The sequence below is a fragment of the Syngnathus acus genome, unplaced genomic scaffold (assembly GCF_901709675.1).
Source record: "Syngnathus acus unplaced genomic scaffold, fSynAcu1.2, whole genome shotgun sequence".
Taxonomy (NCBI): domain Eukaryota; kingdom Metazoa; phylum Chordata; class Actinopteri; order Syngnathiformes; family Syngnathidae; genus Syngnathus; species Syngnathus acus.
Genome location: NW_023590226.1, coordinates 94,026 through 102,633, shown reverse-complemented (window position 1 = coordinate 102,633; position 8,608 = coordinate 94,026). Strand labels below are relative to the sequence as shown.

Sequence of the window (8,608 nt, the reverse complement as noted above, 5' to 3'; positions counted from 1 at the left end):
ACAGCTTCAGGGTTCACCAAGCACGCCATCCACATCCACAGCAACCAGAAGAACATCAGCATCACCTTCCCCCTCAGCAACCAGTCCTGCCTCAAGCACTCCATCCACATCCACAGCCACAGAGCCAGTGAGACCACCTCGCTCAAAAAGAAAGAGGTGTCAGGTCTGCCCTAGCAGTATGGACAGAAAAACATACATAGTGTGCATCACCTGCAAGAAAAACATCTGCAAAGAACACGCTAACAGTGTTTGCAACACATGCATCTAAACACACACAAGCACGCGTGCGCACACACACACATACACCTACACACACACACACACACCCACACACACACACACACACACACACACACACACACACACACACACACACACACACACACACACACACACACACACACACACACACACAGGCATGTTCTTTGCCCATAGTATTTGTAGAACAAGTACTTGATTTCTTTTGGTGATTTTCTCGATTGGTTGTTGTTTATTTGACCTTGCAAATCTTTGTTTTATTGTAATTTTTTATTATTTATGACTGTTCTGGTTTTCATATTGTTTAATATTGTATTAAAGTTCTATTGTGTGAAAAAAAAGACTTGTTTTTGCCCTTTTCTTGAAGTAAATATATACAGGTCCAAAATGACCCGAAACACCATAGATGTTACTATATTTGATAAGATTAAAATGAAAATCTTTTTTTTGTTGAACATTTAAGAAATGTGTTTTAATATCTCTCAGTTACACTCAGGTAAAAGAACATCTGATTATTTTGTTGCCTTCTTCTCTTAAGGTTCATTTGACCACTTTTTAGACATTGAAAATTAGGGGTATGGTGTTAAACCAAAGGCCCAGGGGGCCACAAAAAAACATTAAAACCAATCTTTTCATGGATAAGGGAGCCCAACCAGCTAAACAAGAGTTAAGAAAAACATTGGATGATAAAAGATTGTTTTTAGGGTATTTTATGGCTGATTTAATACACGGTCCAAAATGACCCGCTAACACCACAGATGGCAGCAAAAAGCTAACAGACCAGCGAGGATATATTATATAATATATATATATAACAATATTGTTTAGCCTTAACAAAGTACCAGGAAAGACGTGGGTTTGGTAAACGGCTCTTTATTTAACAAAAAAAAGAGTTCAACTAGCCAACAACTACTGAACTGTAACGATAAAAACATATACAAGTTACTACACGAAATAAAATATATCAAATAACTATAACATAAATAGTTCACCGCCACACGGCCCCAAGCACCGGCATCGACTTCCAGGCGTGTGGCGGCGTGGACTTCCATCCCCGGAGGTGGCACTCCCAGCCACGGAGGTGGAAGAGAGCTCCATAGAATAGGACCGGGCGTGCGTAAAAGCCCTGTCCGAGCCCCATCCACCGTCCCCGGACAGCCACCCGACCGAGCGCCGGCCTCCGACCTTCATCCACGGAGGTGAAAGATAGCTCCATAGAGTAGGACCGGGCGCGCGTAAAACCCATAATAGTTTTTCAAACCTTCTGTGTCACTCCAAATCATTAAATCCTTCAAACTCTTCGTCCTACGTGTCACTTACAAGCAAAGCCACTAAAGATGCCGGTAGTACATGGGGCCCTTCGTCATCTTTGTCATTTAAGTAAACAACCGCCGCGCCGCTGACGTCACTTGCAGTTCAAACTACAGTAATCCCTTGCTACATCACGGTTCGTTTATCGCGGTTTCACTTTTTTTTTTTTTTTTTTAAATTTGTGACAAAAAATCACATATAAGTCGCTCCTCAGTACAAGTCGTCCCCCCACCCAAACTATGAAAGAAACCGCAACCTATAGTCCGAAAAATACGGTAATGACAACACACAATACAACACAACACAACAATACTTACCTTTCCTTTAAAATATTTTTCTCTACCTAACACAGACAGATAATGGGAGAATGTGTCACAATGTGAAGGAGATGTATTGGGTAATGCAGAAACAAAACAAAAACTATTATTTATTGTTAGACACATTATCCACTAGGCTACTTTCCTCTTGACATTCATTAAATTGACAATGAAGGGACTTGAACCCCTTAATCTTAACTTCACTTGAATCTAGGCTGTAGATTTACTGTATATGCTCAAAAATCATTGCACTGCTATCACTTGTCAGAATTTCCTGTATGGCTATCTGGCCTAATGGATAAGATTTCAAATCTAAACAGATCTTCATGTCTAGTGTATCATCAAATTGAAAGAGGACAATATAGGTACCGTAATTTTCGGACTATAAGTCGCACCGGAGTATAAGTCGCACCAGCCATAAAATGCCCAAAAATGTGAAAAAAAACATATATAAGTCGCTCCGGAGTATAAGTCGCATTTTGGGGGACAATTTATTCGACAAAATCCAACACCAAGAACAGACATGAACGAGCAACAACAGGCTAAACGATACGGTATGCTAACGTGACAAACACAAACGAGGAGCTGAGAACGGGCCTGACGTAACATTCAGTTATTTAAAAAAAACTATTACATAAATAACACGTTTATAAAACCATCTGTGGCACTCCAATTCATTAAATCCATCGATCGTCCTTTGTCAACAATGCCGTGTGCCGCGCCGCAGTTCAAATTATTCCATAGGCCCATACAACGATATATAAACTATATTTTAAATAACTATCACATAAACAACAATATTATCAAACCATTTGTGTCACTCCAAATCATTAAATCCATCGATCAAATTTCTCGTCTTTTATCGATCGTCCTTTGTCAACAATGCTGTGTGCCGCGCCGCAGTTCAAATTATTCCACAGGCCCATACAACGATATATAAACTATATTTTAAATAACTATCACTAAACAACCATATTATCAAACCATTTGTGTCACTCCAAATCATTAAATCCATCGATCAAATTTCTCGTCCTTTATGTCAAAGTCAAAGTCTGCTTTATTGTCAACCTCTTCACATGCCGAGACACACAAAGAAATCGAAATGACGTTTCCACTATAACCATGGTGACAAGACATAGTACACGACATACATACAAGCAAACAACACAAAATAAAAACAAGAAGGCACAAACAATGAATAATAAGAGTGATGAATAAATAATAAATAAACAAATAACACAATAAATAAATAAATAAGAGGAGCAAAACGGAGCAAGTGTGCATTCAGCAGACAGTCAGAATATAGTGCAAAAGTACAGGACGCTACGCAGAAGGGGGGAGAGAGTTCAGGATCCTAACAGCCTGGAGTACGAAGCTGTTGGTGAGTCTGGTGGTGCGGGAGCGCAGGCTCCTGTACCTCTTCCCAGAGGGCAGAGGATCGAACAAAGAGTGAGCGGGGTGTCATCCTGGTGACAGAGGACATGTCCAGAGGATATGGCGCTTTAAAGTGTTAATTACTTTATTTGATTTTTTCTCTCTATTTTTCATGTTTTGAATATGTTCAAGATAAAGATATCAAAGCATGTGAAGTGATCAACTATACTAAAAATAACATGTGAAGTGGTCAACTATACTTGTAAGTAAGTGATGTGTTAATGATCAAGTAAAAATTTGTGAAAAAAAACATATATAAGTCGCTCCTGAGTATAAGTCGCCCCCCCACCCAAACTATGAAAAAAAACGCGACTTATAGTCCGGAAATTACGGTAAACTGTTTGTGTGCTGTTTGGATCTTTGTTGTGATGACCCCAAATGTCATTGACAAAAGCCAAAAGAAAGAGGCAAATTTTGTACAATTTTTAATTTGTTTCTCTTGACTCCAGTCGAGCAACCTGTGCTTGCTGATATTCACAATCCCTGCTTACTTTGCTGCCCTACCCCTTAAAAGAAGAAAACGTTATTTTAGTCCGAGCAACCTGCTCCCTACTGAAAGTAGGGTTTCCAACTAAGGTTTCGAACTAGGACTAGGGTTTCCAACTAGGGCTAGAGTTAGGGTTAGGGCTAGTTTGGACTAGGTATATAAAAAGTCTGCCCCACCTGAGGACCGAACTCTTGACCTTCAGATTGTGAGACTGACATGCTAGCACCTGCACTAATGAGGTGCATTTGCAGTTTTACAATTCTTTTTTACTGTAAAATTGATCAAACCACCGGCCATTTCAAACAAACTGAACTTCACAGAAAGAAAAAGTGACTTTAAGTCTGAGCATTCTGAAACTAGGGTTTCCAACTCGGGTTAGGGAAGCCAACTAAGGTTTCAAACTGTGGCCAGGGTTTCCAACTGGGGTTTCCAACGAGGATGAGGGTTTCCAAATAGGGCTAGAGTGAGGACTATATAAAAGTATGCCCCGTGTGAGGGTCGAACTCACGACCTTCAGATTATGAGACTGACACGCTACCACCTGCGCCAACGACACTATGCTTTTGCATTTTGTGCAATTGTTTTTACTGTAAAACTGATTCAACCACCGCCCATTTTGATCAAACTTAACTAGGCTAGCGCTAGGCTTTCCAACTAGGACTAGGGTTTCCAGGAAGGGCGAGAGTTAGGGTTGGACTAGATATAAATCATGCACCGTGTGAGGATCGAACTCTCGACTTTCAAATTACGACACTGACGCGCTACCGCCTGCGCCAACGAGACTTTGTGACACCTGTCTTAAAATTCTATTTTACTGTAAAAAAGATTGAACCACCGGCCATTTCCATCAAACTGAACTTCATTGAAAGAAAAAGTTACTTTTGTCTGAGCATTCTCAAACTTGGGTTTCCAACTGGGGATAGGGTTTCCAACAAGGGCTCGAGTTAGGGTTAGGACTAAATAAAACAGAGCCCCGTGTGAGGGTTGAACTCACGACCTTCAGTTTACTAGACTGACGCACTACCGCCTGCGCTAACGAGGCCATGAATAGTTAACAATAGTTTTACTGTAAAATTGATTCAACCGCCGGCCATTTCAACTTCACAGACAGAAAACTTTATTCTATTCTGAGCAACCTACTATCTTCTGAAATTGACAATGATTTTTCTGTGGACTATGGAAAACAGCGCCCCGTATGAGGGTCGAGCTCACAACCTTCAGATTTTGAGACTGATGCACGACCACTTGCACTAACAAGGTAATATGTCAATTGCATTACAATTCTCTTTTACTGTAAATGGATTAATCCACAGGCCATTTATGTCTGGAACAATTGTGAACTTCACTTGCCACAAAAGGCTGCAGTCATCAGAAGTCGTTGCCATGTTTCACTTGGTACAGTCGTTCACATGGCTATGTGGCCTAATGGATAAGGCGTCTCACTTCGGGTCAGAAGATTGAGGGTTCAAGTCCCTTCATGGTCAATTTAATATTATTCATGAGATCAACGACTTTATTTCAGTCTGAAGCAACTCTTGTATACTGTCAGAAAGGGTTTTGGTTTCTGATTTCTTTTTTGTTGTTGTGCTGACTCCCCCCCAATCTCCGTTTTCAGTGCAACAAAGTGACAAAAAACAAAAGAAAAAATGCTTTCTCTATTACACACTAGGGCCAGCGTTTCCAACTAGGGCTAGGGTTTCCAACTAGGGTTCCAACTCCGGGTAGGGTTTCAAACTAGGAATTCCAACTGGGGCAAGGGTTTCCAATTAGGGTTTCCAACTTGGGCTGGGGTTTCCAACTAGAGACAACATTGGACAGCTGCCACTTGTTGGGAACCTTTAAATGTTTAGTCTTATCAACGAATGTGTTTCAGAGGCTAGATTTAAAATGTGGCTGCTGGTTTTCGTGAACCAAACCCATTAAAAAAAAGTGAAAGAATGAAACAATTCTTAATTGGAGAAGCCTGGTTAGCTCAGTTGGTAGAGCATGAGACTCTTAATCTCAGGGTCGTGGGTTCAAGCCCCACGTTGGGCGTCCCTGCTTGTTGGGAGCCGTTGAATTCTTAGTCTTATCAAGGACACACTTACAAATTGGAGTCTTTCACATAGCGATGTGGCCTCATGGATAAGGCGTCTGACTCCGGATCAGATGATTGAGCGTTTGAGTCCCTTCATAGTCAATTTAATGTTTCATGCTTTAGAAATCAAAAACTTGACTTCAGTCTGAACCAACTCTTGATTGATTGATTGATTGAACTTTATTCATCCCACAGCGGGGAAATTCACTTGTCACAGCAGCGCATATGAGTGCAAGAATAATACGAGTGCAAGAATAAAACAAGTGCCAGAGTTACAAAAAAGGGTAAATAACAGACAAGGATAAACACAAGTGCTGCTAGTCGAGACGAAACACATTCATTTTATCAGGTGGCATGCATGTTGTAAAGTCTGACAGCAGACGGAATGAAGGACCTGCGGAACCGTTCCTTCCTACACCGAGGGTGCAAAAGTCTGCCGCTAAAGGAGCTGCTCAGGGAGGGGGTGAGAGGTGTTGTCTATGATGGATTTAAGCTTAATCAACGTCCTCCTCTCACCCACAACCTCAATGGAGTCCAGGGGACAGCCCAGAACAGAGCTCGCTCATCTGACCATCTTATTCAGTCTCCCCCTGTCCCAGTCAGTACTGCCCCCACCCCAGCTGACCACAGCGTAGATGATGGCCGAGGCCACCACAGAGTCATAGAAGGTCCGTAGGAGAGCCCTGCACACACCGAAGGACCTCAGTCTCCTCAGCAGGTGGAGGCGACTCTGGCCCTTTTTGTACAGGGCGTGGGTATGATCAGTCCAGTCCAGTTTGTTGTTAAGGCGAACACCCAGGAATTTGTAGTTCTCCACTACCTCAATGCCCGATCCCTGGATGTTCACCGGATTGAAGATGGGTGCTGTCCTCCCGAAGCTCACAATCAACTCCTTCGTCTTGCTGGTGTTCAGCTGAAGCTGGTTGAGCTCACACCAGCTGACAAAGTCCTTGATGACCAATCTATATTACAGATCGTTCCCCTACGAGACATTTCCAACAATGGCCGTGTCGTCGGAAAACTTCTGGATGTGGCAGTGAGCGGTGTCGTGGGTAAAGTCTGAAGTGAACAGGGTGAAAAGGAAAGGAGAGAGCACCGTACCCTGGGGGACACCAGTGCTGCAGCGCACCACGTCGGACTCACAGCGATGTAACCTCACATACTGCGGCCGGTCGGTGAGGAAGTCCGTTGTCCATGCAGCCAGGCGCTGGTCCACACCCGCCTTCTCCATCTTCACCCGAAGCAGTGACGGCTGGATTGTGTTAAAAGCGCTGGAGAAATCGAAGAACATGATCCTCCCAGTGCTCCTGTTGTCCTCCAGGTGAAGCAGTGTTCTGTGCAGTAAATAAATCACTGCATCGTCCACCCCAACACCAGGCTGGTAAGCAAACTGCAGGGGGTCCAGCTGCGCTCCCACTAGTGAACGCAGGTTACCCAGGATGATCCTCTCCATAGTCTTCATCAGGTGGGAAGTCAAGGCAATAGGCCTGAAGTGGTTAGGCTCCTTGGGGCGCGGCACCTTCGGTACAGGGACCACGCAGGAGGTCTTCCACAGTCCTGGGACCTTGTTCAGGCTCAGGTTGAACAGGTACCTGACCACACCACTCAGCTGGTCCGCACAGTCCCTGAGCAGTCTCGGCCAGATGCCGTCTGGGCCCGGGGTCTTCCCTACCTCGATCTTTCTGAGGTGACTCCTCACCTGAAGATCTGTAAAGGAGAGGGGGATGTCGGAAGACCGGGGTGATGGAGTGGAGACACAAGAGTGACTTCGGGGGGTTGAGAGGGGGTTGGTGAGCTGGCGTGGGGGCTGGAGTGTCGAAGGTGGCAGAATGAGGTGCGGAGCGAGGTGAAGGGATGGGAGGGAGGCGGAATCAAATCTGTTGAAGAACAGATTGAGTTCATCCACCCGGTCCTTGTCCCCATAAACTGGTTTCTGATCAGCCCCTTTACCATGGCCCGAGATGGGCTGCAGACCCCTCCAATGTTCAAAAGTTCAACAAAAACCAAAAGAAAAAATGCCAAGTTTTCTCTGTTGCAGATGTTTTGGTGTGTTGATCACTAAAACAATGTTAAAAGGAGGAGGCCTGAAAGCACTGCTTTTACAATTCAGGAATATACAAACGTTTTGTGTGCCAAATCTTCATTACAGCCAATAGCAGAATCCTGATTAAAGGTACAAAAAGACAGGCAATGACTACGTGTGTCCGCTGGTTCTTCTCTGCAACACAGGAAGTTCGCATTAGCAGGGACACTACAGTTGTGCCCATCAGCAAAAGGCAGCCCCCAACTACCACATGAGTAGCCAACAGGCCTGTTCTAAAACAGCTCACTGATGAGGACATATTATTTTCAAGGAATGTTCTAGAAGTAATGGTTGTTAAAAAAAAAAAAAGAACACATGATGGTGGTACTGTGGAGATCACTGTTTATATATACACACACAAATATATATATTGAGTCTAGGGAGACAAATATACCGCAAACTGTGGGTAGGTGTCAGGTGATGAGCCACAGAAGAAATCACAGTTACCAAAGAAAGATGACAAGCCTCATTTTGAAGCAGAGCTAAACATCAGGGATGAGAACGGCAAATGAAAAAAAACACTGAAAAGTAGCCGGGGTATGGGGGCCACATGCCCCACTCGGGGGGGGGGGGGGGGTAGGGTTGGGGTTAGGGGTTGCCGCAGGGGGCCAGGGGGCTGCAGGCCCCCCCCAATGGGGGCC

The 8,608-nt window shown here is 43.9% G+C and overlaps 3 non-coding genes across 3 annotated transcripts; 1 reads left to right on the top strand and 2 right to left on the bottom strand.

Moving 5' to 3' along the window:
- Positions 1-4,290: 4,290 nt before the first annotated feature.
- Positions 4,291-4,363, bottom strand: trnam-cau. The gene has a single exon. It is a non-coding gene; the product is annotated as a tRNA-Met (tRNA).
- A 413-nt stretch (positions 4,364-4,776) lies between these two features.
- trnat-agu lies at positions 4,777-4,849 on the bottom strand. The gene has a single exon. It is a non-coding gene; the product is annotated as a tRNA-Thr (tRNA).
- A 919-nt stretch (positions 4,850-5,768) lies between these two features.
- Positions 5,769-5,841, top strand: trnak-cuu. Its single transcript has one exon. It is a non-coding gene; the product is annotated as a tRNA-Lys (tRNA).
- The last annotated feature ends 2,767 nt before the right edge of the window (positions 5,842-8,608 follow it).